This window comes from Macaca thibetana, chromosome 12 (assembly GCF_024542745.1).
Source record: "Macaca thibetana thibetana isolate TM-01 chromosome 12, ASM2454274v1, whole genome shotgun sequence".
Lineage (NCBI taxonomy): Eukaryota > Metazoa > Chordata > Mammalia > Primates > Cercopithecidae > Macaca > Macaca thibetana.
In genome coordinates, this window is record NC_065589.1 from 74,291,642 (window position 1) to 74,313,267 (window position 21,626).

The window sequence follows — 21,626 nt, forward strand, 5'->3', positions numbered from 1 at the left end:
CAACATAAACCATTGCCCTAAACTTCATCGCCAAATTAAATGCTGTTTTTAAGGGCTAGTTTAATACAAAATATTTAGCAATAATAATCAAGGGATGAATTCTTCGATTAATGAAAACAAGGAAATGAAGCATTAAATTCATTCTTACAGGAACATTTCAAGACTTCTTTTGATAACAGAAATAGACTAAGCCTATTTCTTTAAAAATTTAAAGATTACTCTTGGTTAAACAAGGTAAATTAAACACATAAATTTGCCTCTGTGTCTTTGTGAATGCACTAAACTGGCAAAAGAGGGATTATGTTTAGCAAAGCATAAACTCCCAGGGACACAAAACTGGAGTGAGGACAACCACCCTGTTTCGGGGCCTGGAAAGCTGCAGGGCAGGAACGTTAGCTTAGCTAGTGGAACCAGAAGTTGAATTCTAAACTATCTGTGGAGGATGCTCGGAAGGACCACCAATTCCCAGAAAGACTCCAAATAAGGAAACAACTTTGTAAGACCAGTACTGGAAAAAGAAGCCTAGGGATTAGCCTGTCCAAAGCCAGACACTTGGTAAGTGGAAAAACTGGGACACAAACCTACCAGTGACTCTAAAGCCCTGTCTCAAATTCTACAGAATTAAAGCACACTGCTTTGCCTAAAGACGTCAATGTGTTCCACTACATTTCCTTGGATATGGAAGCCTTTTATATCTTTCAAACCTGAAAATTAGAATAGGAAGCTAGTAAAAACTACCACCCACTGAATCTGGTTTATTGTCCTTACACAACAAGGTTGAACAGGGCTCTTTGTTAAAATCAAGACTACTAAAATGTGCATTTGAAGCAGGAAACCAGAGCATTGAGGTCCCAGGTCTTGTTGCCAGGCGTCACCCAAAAGGCAAGGGATTGTAAACTACAGAGGCAGGAGAAGCAGGGGAATCATCCGGAGCAGCCACCACCCCCCACCACCCTTCGCAACTCAGCACATGTTCTAGGAAGACCAGGGCCGGAATATGAGGGCCATTTGATTTACAACTGTAACATAGTACCTCCTCTATCCCCTAAGTTCTTCTATGCCCTTTACAAATAGGAAGTCATTTAATGAAACTGTTCCACACAACAAGGTAGGCACTATTATCAACATCTTTATTCTTTTTTTCCCCCTGATGAGGAAATGAGCACAGAGTGGGTTTAATTACTTGCTGAAGGCCACACAGCTAGTAAGAGAGAAAGTCGGGATTGGAAATTAGGCTGTTTGGTTCCAGCATCCAAACTCTTAACCATTAAGCTAGGCTACTTCTTCCTGATTTTATACCTAAAAATTGAAGACAATGTATTCAGCTAAAATGATGTTTCTAACCTGGTGGATATTAGTGGGTGCTGTGTAATTGGGAATAGTCTCTACCCTGAGGAACGGCAACTGACTGCTTGCAAATCTGGGGATAGAAGAGGACTGAAAAGACGCTTCTTTTCAATACCAGGGTAGCTAAAATAATATTAAGCTTATTGACAATCATTACCCAGAGAGTTTTTCTCTGTCCTACTCACTCATCTCTCTCTACCTGCTGAGCCACTGTGGCTCCTTCAGGATTTATGTCAAATTCTAGTTGTTCCATAAAGCCACCTTTTCTGGATGCTGCAACATGGAAAACACTGTAATTCTGACTTGTTCTTTACCTCCTTTCCTTCTCTTTGATTATAGCCACAAGCCTTTGAATTGCTTGTGAGTTCCAAGTAGAGTAAGACTGAGTTTTATTTATCTTTGCATTTCTGACCACAAACAGTGGCTTGCAAAGAACAGTTCCTAAATTGACAACTGAATTTTTATTAAGGGTATCAGTGCTCCTTTCATTTACTGACTTTTAAGTATATTTAAACCACAATAGGTCAAATAATTTATCAACTACTTCCAGGAACGGTGCAAGTATGAATAAAAAAGGGGAGAGAGATGACAAATATTGCCAATCCAATTTTTAAAGTGATCAATCAATCTGATAAAAATTTGGAATAAAATGATAGTCAACTCTGGAATGGTCTAGCTAATGAAAAATACTGTTATTGTATATAAAACTAAGATACATTGCTAGAGCACCAAAAAATCAGTATATGGTTCTTTTGATTCTGAAATTGATTTTATTAATTGAGACATTTCTCATTTCAGCTTTTCCATCATCTAAATAAAAAGATTAACTCATTTATTATCAAATCCATGAAGAGAGGTGAAGTATAGCTTATACCTATGACATTAAAATTTTTCTTTCATAAAATTTAACATATAAATCATTGTGCTGTATCTTACAAATTACTACAAATGAAGCGAACTTACATAGTTGGATAAATGAGCAGAATATATTTAGGAACAAATATAGACTTCAATCTAGTGTTACTTTAAAATACATAAATCACTTTACCTCTAAGAACAAAGTAGATTAAGTGTCTATTTTTCCACTCAAAACTCACAGCTGATGACTTTCCTGAGATACGATATTGCACTCATTTTTATCAGTTTTCCTGTCAAGTACAATGGAATTATAAAAACCTTCCAATGAGGTTTCTGTATTATATGTGACACATTCACTTCCACAAAGTTTTGACATGAAGTAATTGTGGATTCAAGTTTGATAGAAATAGTCATCTTTGTGAAGTCCTTTTACTTATAGAAGGTTCTCTTGGGGGGCGGTCACCTATTTTTACAAAACAGTAAAAGCTGGCATTTCATGGGTACTTACTTTATACCTGATACCATCACAAGAGTCTTACATATATTAACTCACTTACATTTTGTAAGAACCCTATGGGATAGATACATTGTGTCACTATCATTCCCATCGTACTATAAGATGGCAAGTTTAAATTACTTGCCAAAGTACATGGTGAATTTGGGATTCAAATCCAAGCAATTTTACTCGAGAGATCATGATTTTTACTACGAAATATTGAAAATTTTAACACATACATTAAAATCTTATTTTTACTATAAATACCATTACTCTGCTGCTACCATCTCTGTTTCAGCTCCTTTTCTATTCTAAGGTAGAAGGGCAAATAAGACTTTGTCTACTCTTCATTTCTCTATTATAAAGCACACACTCAATGTGAAATGACTTAGCTAAAATCCTTTTCAGAGTTGGTGTCATGAATGTATACTAGCAGAAAAACAGTTCACTGAATGCAACAATTCGGTCTTACAGGTGTTTTATAGGAACATCAGTACATTTCTGTCCACATAAATCAGAGGCATCTAATCCTGCATTCTTAAATTTTCTTGAAGCAGACATTGTTTTTAACAGCTAGGCAGGGTCCCTAAGAGCCCATCTATGACCTTATTCTACAAATGGAGGACCCATGGAATTGTAAACTTTTCTACATTTAACAATTTAACTTTGTGAAAGAAAACAGGTGTCCCCATTTTTCTCACCAGGTCTCCATCAACATTTTGGGGTCCTGTGACCTTAAAGTCAAGACTAGAAATGGATAACTATGCCACAAGTGTCAGAAAAAGACTCAGATACCTGATATACTGCCTATTTTCTGAGAAGGTAGTATAGTGCTCTTTAGTGTATAAACATCACATTTTACAGATTAAACTGACATCTCAAGTTCTTAAAAGTCACCAGCTTCAGCCTTTGTTTGTTTGAGTAGATTGGTAAATTTTTGATTTGTGGAACAAAATAAGGTCCTTCAATTATTTTGCATTTAATAAGTCAAACAAAGCCATCAGACATATTCAAGCACGCTAATGATTCAGATACAAAATTCTTTCTTGTCCCATGGGCTTTTAGCCAAAGTGTCTAAACACGGCATTTTTTTCCTGCTTTACTGAGGTATAACTGAAAGAGAAAAATTGTATGACGTGAAGGTGTACAACATGATAATTCATACACAGATACATTGCAAAATGATTCCCATAATCTAGTTAGTTTTAAACCTGTGTCACCTCACCATGCTATATAATAGATCCCTGGAATGTATTTATCTTACAACTGAAAGTTTGTTATCTTTCAACCAATATCTCCCTCTTTCCCCCAACCCTATCCCTGGTAATCACTATTCTACTGTTTCCATGAGTTCAACTGACACCATATTCTGAAGTTGAGGAATTGGCTTGAACTCTTGGTTAACTGATTGGTTTCATCTGTAAACATGGTTAAAAAGTTGTCACATGATTTTTAGGTCAGTAGTCTCCTTTTCAAGCTGTTACTGAGACACTGACTTTATTACTTGAGTTCAATAGAGATGTTCATCAACTAGGGAGGAAGCAAATTGACTGTAGTTTGAAAAACATCCCATATGTCTTAAACAACAAAATAAAGGTGAGATGAAAGATTCCTTTTTGGAAACTCTGACATAAAATCTAAATTTCTAGAGTAGCTTTCAAGCTTTCATTAGTTTAAAGAAACTAACGCCCAAAGAAATAGGATAGCTAGGGGAAAAGATGTTACTCATCCGATGGACAGGTTATGCAGACTTCAGTTCTTGCTTTAAGACAAACATTTCCTGAAACAATTTTCACCTCCATCAATAATTAACTGTAACTCCAAATAATTTTCTTCATTTGCTTAAGGCTCAGCTCTTTGTTTGAAAAGGAACAGAATTATCACTGCAAAGTCCTTAAGGTTGGATGTAAGTCAAACCCATTCACCTATTCACTTTTCATTCTCCAGTCAAAGGTGAACTTAATTTGGGCAGAAGAGTCATTAAATCATTGATTCAAAAAATATATTAGGCACTTATGGAAAGTCTGATGATTTGCAAAGGAATGCTATATGTCTCTCATATATATGCATATATAAAAACACACATATATGTAGTAAAAACAAAAGAAAATAAAAACATCAAATTCAGGATAGACATTACTTTTGAAGAGTAAAGAACAGAGAAGGTATACAGCAAGCTGGTCCAAACCACAGCCTGCAGGCCACATGCAGCCCAGGATGGCTTTGAATGTGGCCCAACATAAATTTGTAAACATTCCTAAAACAGTGTTAGATTTTTCGTGATTTTTTGTTAGCTCAATGACCATCCTTATTGTTAGTGTATTTTATGTGTGGCTCAAGACAATTCTTCTTTCAGTGTGGCCCAGGGAAGCCAAAAGATTGGACATTCCTGGGGCATAAGGGGAGCTTTAGCTGATTCGGTAATATTTCCATCCTTCAAAACAGCATCAAATATAACTGGGTGGGTTTTTATTATATTAGTCTCTGTGCTTGTTACATTTTCTCTGTATTATAAAATATTTCATTATTAAAAGATTCTGTACACAAGAATTACGCTCATTCAGAAAGTATTAAATGACTATGTCTTTTCCTTCTCACACTTAGAAATGTCATACGACTTGTTCTTTATGCCATCATTCAACCATCCTTTTCTAAGCATTGTAATTACTTTTCCTGTTTTCCTGTCATTGTATTCATGTTTTCAGGGCTAAAATTGCAATTGGAAGTGTATCAGCTATTGTATGCATATATAATTCTAAATCCACTATGTTCTATTTCACACATTTAACTTTGATTTCGTTTTTTAGTGATTTGGTCATAGGCTCCATTAACAGCTAGCCCATATTGTTCTTTATTGGGACCCATTCTTTTCTCTCCAAGTTGAGTACCCTTGTCAAGCACCCATCAAGGTAGAATTCAGCACCACTGGTATCTGTCCTTTCCCATTAGTCTTCCCAACATCAGTCCTAGTCCCTACAATCTATTTGAAATACATCTGCAAAAAATTCAATGTCATTCTATTAGGTGAAATTCTACCTATAAAATACCTCTCATTACTTCTAGAATTCCCCTGAATGTACACTAATCTTATAATTGTCAGCTTAAAGTCTATTTACACTCATTTGAATGACCATAATTTGTGGGAATCAGAACAAGCAAGAATTTTCCAACTAACCATTGTCTAGTGTAAGGATAAAAAGGGGAATAAAATATTGATCTCTTGTGGCCAAAATTAAATTCAGTCAATATGACTTTGGAGCATGCACTGGCAAAGGTCACAATTCTTTAGTGTGTGGTTCAAACAAAAGTAGCCAAGGGTTTATTATTATTTAGAGTCAAACTAATGTCATGTGTCCCTTGAACATCAAGCCTCTATGTAATTTTTTTCTTGTCTGAAAGCATATTGAAGACAAAAAGTCACTTCTTCAGCACTGATACTGCGAATTGCTAAGGAAAAGAGAAAACTAAAGCCAAAGTTCTTAACTTTTCAAAATGCATGTACATTTGATTTTAAGAAGTGAATTTCCCCAGCTGGGCAGATGGCTTGAGCCCAGGAGTTCAAGACTAGCCTGGGCAACATACTGAGACACCATCTCTGCAAAAAATACAAAAATTAGCCGGGCTTGGTGACACGAGCTTGTATTCCCAGCTACTGGGGAGGCTGCGGTGGGTGGATCACTTGAGTACAGCTGGTCAAGGCTGCAGTGAGCTGTGATCACACTGTGTCTAGAATTAGTGGGTTCTTGGTGTCACTGACTTCAAGAATGAAGCTATGGACCCTCGCGGTGAGTGTTACAGTTCTTAAAGATGGTGTGTCTGGAGTTTGTTCCTTCAGATGCTCAGATGTGTCTGGAACTTCTTCCTTCTGGTGGGTTTGTGGTCTCGCTGTCAGGAGTGAAGCTGCAGACCTTCGTGGTGAGTATTACAGCTTTGAAAGGCAGTGCGTCTGGAGTTGTTCCTTCTCCCCAGTGGGTTCATGCTCCCGTTGGCTTCAGGAGTGAAGTTGTAGACCTTCACGGTGAATGTTAACAATTCACAACACCAACACCAGCGTGGACCAAGCAAGCAGCAGCAAGATTCACTACAAAGAGCAAAAGAACAAAGCTTCCACCGTGTGGAAGGTGACCCAAGCAGGTTGTCACTGCTGGCTCCAGCAGCCTGCTTTTATTTCCTTATCTGGCCCCACCCACATCCTGCTCATTGGTCCATTTTACAGAGAGCTGATTGGTCCACTTTACAGAGAGCTGATTGGTCCGTTTTGACAGAGAGCTGACTGGTGCGTTTACAATCCTTGAGCTAGACACAGAGTCACAGAGTGCTAGTTAGCTAGATACAAAGTTAGCTAGATACAGAGTACCAATTGGTGTGTTCACAAACCTTGAGCTAGACAGAGAGTGCTGATTGGTGCATTTACAATCCTTGAGCTAGACATAGAGTCACAGAGTGCTAGTCCTCCAAGTCTCCACTGCTGGTGGACCCCGCACAACCTCCGCAGCTGCTGGCCCAGGTGCTAGCCCCTCACTGCCCTGGGCCAGCAGTGCCGGCCAGCCACACCATGTGCGGGGGTCCCCCCAAGCCCATGCCCGCTGGAACTCACACTGGCCCTCGAGCATGGGGCACAGCCCCAGTTCCCACTAGGTTAGCTAGATACAGAGTACCCATTGGTGTATTCACAAACCCTGAGCTAGACACAGAGTGCTGATTGGTGTATTTACAAACCCAGAGCTAGACACAGAGTGCTGATTGGTGCACATACTATCCTCCCGCTAGATATAAAAGTTCTCCAAGTCCCCATCCAGTTCAGAAGCCCAGCTGGCTTCACCCAGTGGATCCTGCACCAGGGCTGCAGGCCCAGCTGCCCGCCAGTCCCCAGCTGCCCAACAATCCCCAGCCGCGCCTGCACGCCTCTGCCCTTGGGCTGTGGATGGGACTGGGCACCATGGAGCAGGGGGTGGCTCCCGTTGGGGAGGCTCAGGCCGCTGGGGAGCCCACAGCAGGAGGAGGAGCTCAGATATGGCGGGCTGCAGATCCCCAGCCCTGCCCCGCAAGGAGGCAGCTAGGGCCTGGCGAGAATTTGAGTGCAACCCCTGCAGGCCAGCACTGCTGAGGGACCCGGTACAACCTCCCCAGCTGCTGGCTCGGGTGCTAAGCCCCTCACTGCCCTGGGCTGGCGGTGCCACTGGCTGCTCCGTGTGCGGGGCCCCCCAAGCCGGCGCCTGCCAGAAGTCGCACTGGCCTGCGATCGCAGGGCGCAGCCCCGGTTCCCGCTGGCGCCTCTCCCCACAACACCTCCTGGCAAGCAGAGGGAGGAGGCGCCGGCCTCAGCCAGCCCAGAGAGGGGCTCCCACGGTGCCTTGGCAGGCTGAAGGGCTCCTCAAGCGCCGCCAGAGTGGACGCCGAGGCCGGAGGCTGAGGAGGCGCTGAGAGTGAGGGCTGCTAGCACATTGTCACCTCTCAACACCACTGCAATCCAGCCTGGGCAAGAGAGCAAGGCCCTGTCTTTAAAAAAAAAAAAAAAAAAAGTGAATTTGCCCTTCTCTATTACTGTGTTTGGTGTCAGTTTTCTGCTGCAGGCTCTACTACACATCTCATAACAAAACACGAGACTGAGTAATAGAACTTTCACAGGGATAAGGTGGAATCCATCACTTATTACTAAATCCATACCTATTAACAATAGAGTAAAATGTCTTTAGTTTCTTTATCTGAAAATGGGGACTAAAATACCTAATTATTAAGGTTGTTAGGGATGAGAAGGGAAAAATTAAATTAAGATGAACAGGAATGGATCCTAGTTGGCTGAGGCGGCTCATTCTACTTTTTTTTGTTTGTTTGTTTCCATAGGTTTTTGGGGGAATAGGTGTTATGTGGTTACATGTGCAAGTTCTTTAGTGGTAATCTGTGAGACTTTGCTGCACCCATCACCCAAGCAGTAGACACTGAACCCAATTTGTAGTCTTTTATCCCTCACCCCCTTCCCATTCTTTCTCTGAATCCCCAAAATCTACTGTGCCATTCTTATGCCTTTGTATCCTCATAGTTTCCACTTATGAGTGAGAACATACGATGTTTGGTTTTCCATTCCTGAGTTACTTCACTTAGAATAATAGTCTCCAATCTCATCCAGGTTGCTGTGAATGTCATTACTTCATTTCTTTTTATGGCTGAGTGGTATTCTATCATATATGTAAATATATATGTGTATATGTGTGTGTATATATGTATTATATATATGGAATGTGGAACCAGTCCAAATGCCCATCAATCAACGAGTGGATAAAGAAACTGTCCACTTGTTGACTGATGGGCATTTGGGCTAGTTCCACATTTTCACAATTGTGAATTGTGCAGCTATAAACGTGTGTGCAAGTATCTTTTACATATAATGACTTCTTTTCCTCTGGGTAGATACCCAGTAGTGGGATTGCTGGATCAAATGGTTCTACTTTTAGTTCTTTACCATAGTGGTTGTAATAGTTTACATTTCCACTAGCAGTGTAGAGGTGTTTCCTGATCACTGCATCCATCTCAACATCTATTACTTTTTGATTTTATTATGGCCATTCTTGCAGGAGTAAGGTGGTATCACATTGTGGTTTTGATTTGTGTTTCCCTGATCATTAGTGATGTTGAGCTTTTTTTCCTGTTTGTTGGCCATTTGTATATCTTCTTTTGAGAATTGTCTATTAATGATTGTTTTTTCTTTCTTGCTGATTTGAGTTCTTTTTAGATTCTGGATATTAGTCCTTTGTCAGATGTATAGATTGCAAAGATTTTCTCCCACTCTGTGGGTGCTCTATTTACTCTGCTGACTGTTCCTTTTGCCATGCAAAAGCTCTTTAGTTAAGTCCCAGCTATTTCTCCTTGTTTTTTCTGCATTTAGGTTTTTGGTTCTTTTAGGTTCTTGGTCATGAAATCCTTGCTTAAGCCAATGTCTAGAAGGGTTTTTCCAATGTTATCTTCTGGAATTTTTATAGTTTCAGGTCTTAAATTTAAGTCCTTCATCCATTTTGAATTGAGTTTTGTAGATGAGAGATGAGGATCCAGTTTCATTCTCCTACATGTGGCTTCCCAATTATCCCAGCACTATTTGTTGAACAGGGTGTCCTTTCCCCACTTTACATTGTTGTTTCCTTTGTTGAAGATAAGTTGGCTGTAAGTATAAACCAGGCTTTATTTCTGGTTCTTTATTCTGTTCCACTAGTCTGTGTGTCTATTTTTATACCAGTATCATGCTGTTTTGGTGACTATAGCCTTATAGTATAGTTTGAAGTCTCCAGATTCGTTCTTTTGCATAGTCTTGCTTTGGCTATGTGGGCTCTTTTTTGGTTCCATATACATTTTAGGATTACTTATCTAGTTCTGTGAAGAATTATTTTAGTATTTTAATGGAAATTTCACTGAATTTGTAGATTGCTTTTGGCAGTATGGTCATTTTCACAATATTGATTCTACCCATCCATGAGCATGAAATGTGTTTCCATTTGTGTCATCTATGATTTATTTCAGCAATGTTTTGCAGTTCTCCTTGTAGAGGTCTTTCACATTCTTGGTTAGATATATTCCTAAGTATTTTATTCTTTTTGTAGCTATTGTAACAGGGGTTGAGTCCTTCATTTGATTCTCCACTTGGTCGCTGTTGGTGTATAGGAGAGTTACTGATTTGTGTACATTAATTTTGTATCCAGAAGCTTTGCTGAATTTTTTTATCAGTTCTAGGAGCTTTTTGGAGGAGTCTTCAGGGTTTTCCAGGTATATAATCATATCAGCAGCAAACAGCAACAGTTTGACTTCCTTGTTACTGATTTGGATGCCTTTTATTTCTTTCTCTTGTCTGATGGCTCTGGCTGGGATTCCAGTACTATGTTTGAAGATAAGTGGTGAAGTGGGCATCCTTGTCTTGTTCCAGTTTTCAGAGGGAATGCTTTCAACTTTTCCCCATTCAGTATTATTTTGGCTGTGGGTTTATCATAGATGGCTTTTCTTACATTGAGGTATGCCTGTTGAATTCCAATTTTGCTAAGGGTTTTAAACACAAAGGCATGTTGGATTTTGTCAAATGCTTTTCTGGGTCTATTGAGATGATCATGTGATTTTTGTTTTTATTCTGTTTATTTTTCCCAGATGTTCTTTGTGCGTCTTGTATTTGGATGTCTAGGGCTCTGGCAAGGCCGAGGAAGTCTTCCTCAATTATTCCCCCCAATATGTTTTCCAAACTTTTAGATTTCTTCCTCAGGAACACCAATTATTCTTTGGTTTGGTCATTTAATGTAATTCCAGACTTCTTGGAGGCTTTGCTCATTTCTTCTTATTCTTTTTTCTTTGTCTCTGTCGGATTGTGTTAATTCAAAAACCTTGTCTTCAAGCTCTGAAGCTCTTTCTTCTGCTTGTTCGATTCTATTGCTGAGACTTTTCAGAGCATTTTGCATTTCTCTTAGTGCATCCAGTATTTCCTAAAGTTTTGACTGTATTTTATTTATGCTGTTTATTCACTAAAGATTTCTTCCCTCATTTCTTCTATTATTTTTTTTTTATTTCGTTAAATTGGACTTCACCTTTCGTGGGTGCCTCCTTGATTAGTTTAATAACTGACCTTCTGGATTCGTTTTCAGGTCAATCAGGGATTTCTTCTTGGTTTGGATCCATTGCTGATGAGCTGGTGTGATTTTTGGGGGCTGTTAAAGAAACTTGTTTTGTCATATTACCAGAATTGATTTTCTGGTTCCTTCTCATTTGAGTGGGCTATGTCAGAGGGAAGGTCTGGGGTTCAAGGCTGCTGTTCAGATTCTTTTGTCCCATGAGGTGTTCCCTTGATGTAGTACTCTCCCTCTTTTCCTAGGGATGTGGCTTCCAGAGAGCCGAGTTGTAGTGATTGTCCTCTCTCTTGTGGATCTAGCCAACCAGCAGGTCTACCAGGCTCTGGGCTGGTGCTGGGAGTTGTCTACACTGGGTCCTATGATGTGAACTGTCTGCAGACCTCTCAGCTATGGATACCAGTGCCAGAGGAGGTGGCAGGGAGGTGAAATGGACTCTGTGAGGATCCTTAGTTTTGGTTGTTTAATGAACTATTTTTGTGCTGATTGGCCTCCTACCAGGAGGTGGCGCTTTGAAGACAGCATCAGCTATGGTAGTATAGGGAGGATCAGGCAGTGGGGGGGGACCTAGAACTACCAAGAGTATATGCCTCTTGTCTTCAGCTACTAGAGTGAGCCAGGAAGGACCATCAGGTGGGGGCAAGGCTAGGCATGTCTGAGCTCAGACTCTCCTTAGGCAGGAGTTGCTGCAGCTGCTGTGGGGGATGGGGATGTGGTTCCCAGGTCAATGGAGTTATGTTCCCAGGAAGATTATGGCTGCCTCTGCTGTGTCATGCAGGTTGGTCAGGGAACTGGGGAAAGCCAGCAATTACAGGCATCACTCAGCTTCCACACAACCCAAAAGGCCGCTGTCACTCCCACCATGCACCTCAGCAACAGCACCTTCCAGGCAGTGGGCAAGCAGGACTGAGAACTTGCCCCAGGCTACCAGGCTCCCAACTGTGAAAGCAAGCTGGGCTCTTTTCATTGCCCTGACATACCAGTCACACGATGCAGACATTTAGAAATCATGCCTCATCTCCTGGAGTTTTAAGTTGTTTGTAAAGAAAATACCTGTATGTGTAGACACAGATGTTTATGTATATGTATATGTTCACACATATGCATATGTATATTATGAAAATATGTGTATGTACACATACGTTTGTATGCACATATGTATGAAAGTTAAATTCATATATGTCAAGGATCTCCCATCCAACTGAAAACAAATGTAGGTGCACAGACTTCTGACCAATAATTTGTATTTTCTATTCGAGAAGATGCTCTTGCTCCTTCCTCACTCAGAGAAGGGACCATAATCAGCCTAACAATCTGTCTTAGATTTTTCCAATAAATGCCAGTGAATTTGCACTCCCGCATAAGACAATAAGCCATTTCACAAAACCCAACCCCGTTACAACGTACAAAATGAAGTTCTTAGCTGACTGGCTGATGCCATATGAGCTGCATGCTGATTGGAAGAGTTATGAGTTACACATCAGCTATATTCATACTGCAGCACTTTATGTTCTAAATAACAAGGGCCCTTTTTTCACTAGGAGCATGTGAGACTGAGCTGCCCACTTGAACCGAGCATCATGATTTCTGGTCCTAGCAGCTATTACACGGTATTATATATTGACCGTAAAGCTATACTTAGAAAATGAGCAGCATGAAACAATGGGTGAACATGAGATCATGAGGTTGCCAAGCAGGAAACACTGTAGTAACAGTGTTTACACCTATGATACTCATAGGGTGATCCTGGGCAAGTTTAAGTGTCTCTTCTGGAGAAACAATCAGACCATTAAGTTCTCTTGAACTCTTATATTTTGAGTCCAAGTCCTATATTAGTTAAGTCTTGTATCCTGATCCTGCAATATTTGGCACAACTGGCCATTCCACCTTGTTTGAATCAGTACTGCTGTGTTCATTCCCTTTTTGTCCAACCCTCTGCTTCTCTTGCCTTGTGCACAGACTACCCTTGGTCTGTCAATGCCAGTGACACATGGGGTTCCATCCTCAGCCTTCTTTTCACACCATGTGCTCCTGCTAGGTGAACTCACCCACTCCCTGTATGCTGGGCAATCACTGTCCCTAACCATTTCTATATCCCTGGACACCCAATGTCATTTGGACACCCAAACATCGGCACCTGAGGTTCAAAATCCAATAACAAACAAACAAACAAAACATATTATCTTTCTCCCAGGAATCCACTGTTTCTTCCTTCCATTTCTGTCAAGGACACTATTCTCCACCCAATGTCCCAGGTCCTTGAGTCCTCCTTCGCCTTCAACCCCCTTTATCCCAGGCATCAACCCTCAAAGTTCTGCATTGGAAATATCCCTTTCATTTACTTCCTTTGCTCCATTCCCTCAGTCTCTTCCCTAGCCCAACACACTTAGTCTTCATCTTTCTTCAAGAGGCAGGCTGGCATTAGCTGAGTGCCACAGCCAGACCCGTAAGCCAGGCTGTCAACTGATTAATCATGACAAAGAGAACAGTCACAAAGTCCAGAATATTTTCTTTGATATGAATGAGAGTTACTCCCCCTGCAGAAATATCTACACAGGAGGTTGCTTGCAAAACATAGAAGAAGAACAAGAGGAGTTTGAGATCTTAAGAAGTGCTGCTCAGACAGATGGCCTAAGGTACCGTCACCAAAGAGCAAGTCTTACATATCCAGCGGCCAACACTCCTAATCCCCCAGTGCTTTAATATTCTCAGCCAACCTGAATATCAAAATCTCTGCAATAGGCAATCCATATGATGTCTCTGTGCCTCTACCCTTTTCTTAGTTGGGTAAAGCTAATCAACTGTTGCTCTGGCCTAGCCTGGGATAATTTCTTTAGGGAGTCTAGACAAATTTCATTCTTGTTTCACCATATGTGAATTAAACAAAACAACACAAAAAAGCCTTAACCCTGAGTTTTCTTCTTCGTCCAACTCAACCTTTCATGATCCTCCTGCAGTTTTCTCTGGTCTCCACCTCCCAGGAAGTGTTTATCCCCATAAGATACTATTCTAACATTAAATAACGTATGTTATTAGTCATCCTTTAAGTGACCTACAATCATTTGGATATTTTCAACTCTGAGTGAAACATCTGTCTTAAATCTTCTAAGCAGGACTAGCTCTCAGGAAGCTATGTTCACTCAGCCTGGGCATCAAGACTTCCTCCACAATTTTCACACAGTCTGTTTGATCCTGGGCACTCCCTATGCCTCTTTCTCATCTGCAAAATGAAAATAAAACCACCTACTTCAAAGGGTTAGAATGAGGATTAAATGAGGCAATACTTGTATAGAGAATAGCATTCAACACATGGCAAGGGCTCTGTAACTCTTAACTATTATTACTATTTTTATATAGCTGGTATATGACGTGCACCCAATAAATGACTTCAAGTTTCATGAGTATGGGCCAGTGCCAATGGCTAGACAAACTATCAACTACAATATGACTTTAGGACAGACATCGTCTACTAGATTTGAAGAAGACACAAGTGTAGAATGAAGGAGGGCTTCATTCTTACAAAGTGGTTAAGCAGTAGGACATGTAAATAAGAGACTCTGTGTTGCTTTTTTGTTAAATTTATGTGTCAGGATTTGGCTGACTTCTTACTTTTCCCTTGTTTGCATTTTTAAGGTTATTTAATATTTAATGTTATAAAACCACTTGAGACTTCTACTACCCTAAATCTGTACTTTGTACAAGCAGCTCTGAAAATGTTAAGTGTAAAATTTAGTAGGGTTGGAAAGTGAAAAGTACAGCAGTGAATTTCCATGGCAATGTGGTGTTATAAATAAGACATGATACATGGATAAATCGACCAATGAAGATGTACAGATGAACAAAATAAGTATGTTTATTCATGGGTTTTAAAATCCTTTTGTATTCTGGTATTTTATAGCCACAAAATTAAATAATCTAACCTTCAAGGTCATCATGTAAGACCTTTAAGTCTCTAAACAAAAAGTTGCAAACTTAAATCTCTACAGGGACTAGGCAGGTTAAGGCAATTGAGGAGCTGGTTAAACTTAGCTCTCAGAGTACTGAGATGAATGGTTATTGGCACACAGTTTCTATGCTGGCAATGCTGGGGAATGTGGCTATTTCAATACCCCACTGAAATAAGGGCCAGTCAAATGTCAAGAAATAATGCAAACTCAAGTGTTGTCAGATTTTCCTCATTTTTTCATAGAAAGCTGAAAATCTGATATTTTATAAGACGTCAGACTTTGTAAATACTGGTGATTAATTCTACTAAAAATAAAAATCAGGCAGGTGTAGTGACTCATGTCTGTAATCCCAGCACTTTGAGAGGCTGAGGCAGGCATATCATCTGAGGTCAGGAGATCAAGACCAGCCTGGCCAACATGGTGAAACCTCGGCTCTACTAAAAATACAAAAAAATAGCCAGGCATGGTGGTATGAGCCTATAGTCCCAGTTACTCTGGAGGCTGAAGCATGAGAATTGCTTGAACCTGGGAGGCAGAGGTTGCAGTGAGCCACTGCACTCCAGCCCAGGTGACAGAGCGCGACTCTGTCTCAAAAATAAATAAATAAATAAATAAATAAATAAATAAATAAATAAAATCATACAGGCCAAATTGTGCAGGCTAGATTCAACTTGGGGCTACCAGTTCACAACCTGTGCTTTAAACTCTTTAATAGTATAACTATAGTGTGTGGCAGAGATGGGTGGGATGATCTACTCTTCTTACACTCTGAACTATATTCCATATAGAATGAAAGTCTGCTTTCCTGAAGCATAGAATTTTCATAGGGAAAGTTCCCTCTTGCATTAGATTACTAAATACCAATCTAATGAACTTTTGCTCAGTTCTTGGAAAATATCTACCAAGTAAAAATGAAATCGAATCAAATAAACTCTATTTGTTATTATGCTAACAACCAGATATGGCCATTCATTAAGAGATACCAAGGATTTACTAAATACCAAGATATACAACTAGGTGCTGGGAATATAAATATGAATTAAGTCAAAGTCCTTCCCTCAGGGGTTGACAAGCTAATCTCCAAAGCTGCTTCCCGACGGACGGGCAACAGCTGTAAATCTAAGCAAGCCTTACATATTCTAAAAAAATCAGTCGCATCTTTTGTCTTCACTCCCAGCTTGTGACAATATTTGGAGAGTTACCTCTATTCTCAGGGTCATCCTGCCCTAGTGTCACTGGGAAAAAATGCCTGGAGAACTCAGTCTTTCCACATCAAACCGGTTAAGCCCGGTTAAAATAGAGATGGTGTCCTTTCTCATTCCTTCTCTGGGTAAGCAGCAAGGAAAGAGTGGTTGAGTAGAGAGGCAGAAGACAAGGCAGAATACAAAACTCAAAGAAAGTTCCTGTGAGCTAAGTAGTTTTCCCAATGTCCAAATCCTCTCAAGACTTTAGGGTCACATAGAGAAGGGAAAAATGGACAAGGCTTCAGTGGCTCTCAACAGAGGGCTGTCATTAAAGCTATGAAGGTCCCTACTCCATGGTAGTGGAGGAAGAGCTCATAGGAGCTGAGGGTGGCCAGGTCCTTTCTGGTATTGTTCTGAGCCTAAAAAGGACTTGGAGCAAAAAGATTCTTGACATTATGAAACATTTATCAAGAATGAACTATATTCTTATATTTATCTTTCCTCTTCTAGTAAAAAGCACAATAAAGGCAAATCAATGTTCATACTTCAAGAAACAACAAAAAGGAAATGTAATCCACCCCACTGTCAAAGATTTCATCATAAGATCTTTTTAAAGTTTGAAAATGTACAAAAGAAGGGAGGCCGGGGTGGTGACTACTCATAGTCCCAGATACTTGGGAGGCTGAAGTGAGAGGATCCCTTGAGTCCAAGAGTTTAAGACTGTAGTGGGTAGGTGGGAAGACAATCAGTAAGAAATTTCCAGCTAGAGTTACTACAGTAAATAGGTCATTCCAAGTATCTCATGAATGATAACAATTTAAATTACAAAATGAACATTTCAAATCACAAAAATAAAATTATTTACACTTTTCCTAGAATATACTAGGTAATTCAAGGCAGAGATAGACTATCATATAGAAAATTGATTCTCAAGTGGTTCTTGTAATCACTTGTACATATTTGGAATATACTGGCTAAGGTAACAAACACACATTCTTTGTTCCATTGCATGCTTTAGAGTAACATTATTCCTAGTGCTATAAAACCTCTTTCATGTAGAACCTCAGGGTAACCAGGAAAGCACTGACAAGAAAAGATGTAGGTAGAGAGCAAATTGCCTTCAATGAAGGGACAGCATGCAGATATTCTCAGAACCAAGCCTAGAGATTAGGACTGCTTTCTAACAGGGTTAATAATTAACACCTGCAGTGTTCTTGAACATGGTTTCTGACTCCAGGACTTTGTCCATTTATAGCCAGATTGAGGTTCCTAAAAGAACAACTCTGAAGACACTTAGTAATTGAGCCTCAAGGCTTTCAATAATTAAATCCCACCTTTAGACTCTGGGTCTTGGTCTCTACTAGCCCAATGTGTGTGTCTCCTGAAACATCAGCTCTGGGCCTGCTGCTGCCTTGACCAACCTTCATCATCTGTCCCAAACAAATCTCCCAGAGAGGGCCCCCACCCATCATTTCTTCTGCAAGACTTCCCTCTTCCTTCAACTTCTGTGGTGCTCTCCCTCAGAAAGGGGTCACAGGATTCTTTTGCATTGCCAATCATGCCTCCTTAACATCAAAACCAAACAATCAACAACAAAAATACATCTATTGACTACCTACTATCTTCCAGCCACTGTTAAGTGCAATCAAATATGTAATACTGTTTTATCCATCACAGCAACACGTCAACGTGGTTTGTCTGAAGTCAACAGCTAGTAAATACAGGAGTGGGGACCCAAACTCAAGATGACACCAGGGATGTCTGATGTGAAAGCCTGTGCTTTTTGTACAGCAGCATTCTACCTATCGTTTAACAACAACAAAAATAATAGTTAAAATCTACCAAATAATTACCAGCAGATATGCTTCTAAACACCTGACATGTTCTAATTCATTAATCCTCACAAAAACTTTGCAAGGTTAATACTGTTATTACTCTCATTTTAGAACTATGGAAGGAGACACAGAAAGATCAAGCAATTTGCCTGAACTCCATGTCTTGTAAGTGGCAGAGTATGTGCCCTTAAGCAGTATACAGTATCTTCTGATAGTGCTGCCTAGCTGTTTTCGGATTTTTATACTAGCTCTTCTGTTCAACTTCTCCCCCTATATTCTTTATCATCCTTTTTGCATTATAAAAGAAAGTCATTTAAAGGGATGAGTGGTATGTATGGAGAGTAGGGGAAACAGAAATGAAAAAGGAGCACTCCCACTTCTTGGCCTTGGTGGTCCAGACAGGATGAAACCCTCAGGCTAGACTTGAGATAGAACCAACCATCCAAGATAAGCTCTCCCTACTGATGTCCTTGAAGTCACCTTTGACAGATGCACCCTAAATGGAAAATGAATTAAACAGATATAGGCCATAGGGAAACCTGGCGCTGCCTAGAGCTCTAGCATTGTGTGGGTATCCAAAATATTCAAACTATCTAAAGAGGTGAGCAACCCTGGCACTGACTCTTTGGAGGAGTTCCACAAATTCCTATAAATCTCAGCTTTAGAATAAAATAATCAACATGAGAAAAAAATATTGGAAATCTCTTCTATGTTATGAATTCTTAACTCATGTTTCAAAATGCATTGCCCTTCAAAAGATACCATAAATAAAGACAAGCCATAGACTAGGAGAAAATGTTTGCAAGTCATTAAGCCCACAAAGGATTTGTATAAAGAACTCTTAAAACTCAATAGTAAAAAAAACCCCACAACTTTAAAATGTGCAAAAGATCTAAACAGATATCTACCAATACATAAATGACCAATAATCACATGATAATGCCACATCATTATTCACAAGGGAAATAAAAAAGTGAGAAATCATTTCACACGCCACTAGAATGGCTATAATTGAAGAGATAATAGCTATGTTTTTGAGGATGTAGCGAAACTGGAACCTGAACACACTGCTGGTGGGAAGATGAAATGGTGCATCTTACTAAGTTTCATAATTTCTTAGATATTCATGTTCACATTTCATATCTCTAAATGTGAATTTATCATATAACTCAGTAAGCAATTTCTCTTTTAGGTAGCTACCCAAGAGAAATGAAGACATGTCCAGGCAAAGGCTTCTATCTGAATGTTCACAGCAGCATTATTCATAGTAGCCAAAAGGCAAAGACAATTAAATACCCACTCAATGGTGAATGGATAAACAAAGTGAGGTATATCCATTCAAATGAAGTATTGATATATTCTCTAAGCTGTATGAAACTCAAAAGCATTATGCCAAGTGGAAGAAGTTAGCCACAAATACCACATATTGGGTGATTCCATTTATATGAAATGTTCTGAAAAGGCAAATCTATTGCCACAGGAAATAGATTAGTGGTGGTTGCCTGGGACTGGGAGTACAAAGGAGTGAAAGCAAATAGGCTATCCACAGTTGCTCTGCTTGCTCCACAGGGAAGTCAGCTCACAACGGAGGTTCTCTCTTTGATGCATTCAGAAGGATGAAACATACATTAAGGAAGAGATAACCGGTACCCAAGGTATTTCATGACGGAAGCAAACACTGAGGTAATGTTCCATTCCATATGAGCCCAGAGCCAACTCCTTCATATGGGGAGGGGGGCATTCTGTAATTCTCTTCCCTTTGTATACTTCCAAAATATATTATAATGACTACTGATGGATTTAAAATTTTGCAGCAAACCTTTTCTACTTTTTTCATTAACCCCTGAAAAGACTGCAAAAACATAAGACATTTCTATTAAGATATACTAGTTTTGGCCTGGTGCAGTGGCTCACATCTGTAATCCCAGCACTTTGGAAGGCCGAGGCAGGCAGATCACGATAGGAGATTGAGACCATTCTGGCCAACATGGCGAAACCCCGTCTCAATTAAAAATACAAAACTTAGCTGGGCATAGTGGCATGTGCCTGTAATCCCAGCTACTTGGGAGGCTGAGGCAGGAGAATCGCTTGAACCAGGGAGTCAGAGGTTGCAGTGAACCGAGATCATGCCACTGTACTCCAGCCTGGCAACACAGCAACTCCATCTCAAGAAAAAAAAAAAAGATATACTAGTTTTGATTACTGGAAAGAGTAATTTAAAAGAGTTTTTTAAAAAAGTAATGAATTATCTCTTATAATCAAAATAAGGAAAGATGTTACAACATCATTCCCTAGACCAAGAGTTAGTACATTTTTTCTGGAAAGCCAGTTAGTAAATGTTTTAGGATTTGTGCACTAAGAAGAAAAACTAAGGATATTATGTAAGTATTTATATAACCATTTAAAAATGTAAAAACCATTTAAAATGTAAAATATAACCATTTAAAAATGTAAAAACCCTTTGTATTAGTCCATTCTTGCATTGCTATTCAAGAAATGACTGAGGCTGGGTAATTTATAAAGAGAAGAGGTTTAATTGGCTCATGGTTCTACAGGCTGTACAGGAACCACAGCAGCATCTGCTTCTAGAGAGGCCTCAGGAAACTTACAATCATGCCAGAAGGCAAAGGGGATGCAGGCACGTCTTACATGGCCAGAGGAGGAGCAAGAGAGAGACAGGGAAGGTGCCACACACTTTTAAACAACCAGATCTCATGAGAACTCACTATCATGATGACAGCACCAAGGGGCATGATGTTAAACCAAGAGAAACAAACCTCATGATTTTCCAATCATTCCACCATGTCCCACCTCCAGCATGGGGATTACATATCAGTATGAGATTTGGGTGGGTACGCAGATCTAAACCATATCAATTTGCCCCTGGCCCCCTCCCAAATCTCATGTTTTCCTCACATTTCAAAATAAAATCATACCTTCCCAACAGTCCCTCAAAGTCTTAATTCATTCCATCATTAACTCAAGACCACAGTACAAAGTCTCATCTGAGACAAGCCTAGTTCCTTCTCCCTATGAGCCTGTAAAATAAAAAACAACTTAGTGTGCTCACTTTGGCAGCACATACACTAAAACAGGAGGATCCAAAGAACATTAGCATGGCCCCGGCACAAGGATGAGACACAAATTCTTGAACCATGCCATATTTAAAACCAACAACAACAACAACAATAAGTTAGTTACTTCTAAGATACAATGGGGGTATAGGCATTGGATAAATACTCTCATTCCAAAAGGGAGAAATTAGCCAAAAGAAAGGGGCTACAGGCCCCATGCAAGTCTGAAACCCAGCAGGGCAGTCACTAAATCTTAAAGCTCCGAAATAATCTCCTTTGACTCCATGTCTC

General features: G+C 39.9%; 1 protein-coding gene and 1 non-coding gene across 3 annotated transcripts in view; one reads left to right on the forward strand and one right to left on the reverse strand.

The window, feature by feature from the left end:
• Positions 1–21,626, reverse strand: part of CERS6 (ceramide synthase 6) — a 311,686-nt gene that overhangs the window by 142,720 nt on the left and 147,340 nt on the right. The window lies entirely within an intron of this gene.
• Positions 21,324–21,429, forward strand: LOC126933234 (U6 spliceosomal RNA). The gene has a single exon (XR_007718478.1). It is a non-coding gene; the product is annotated as a U6 spliceosomal RNA (small nuclear RNA).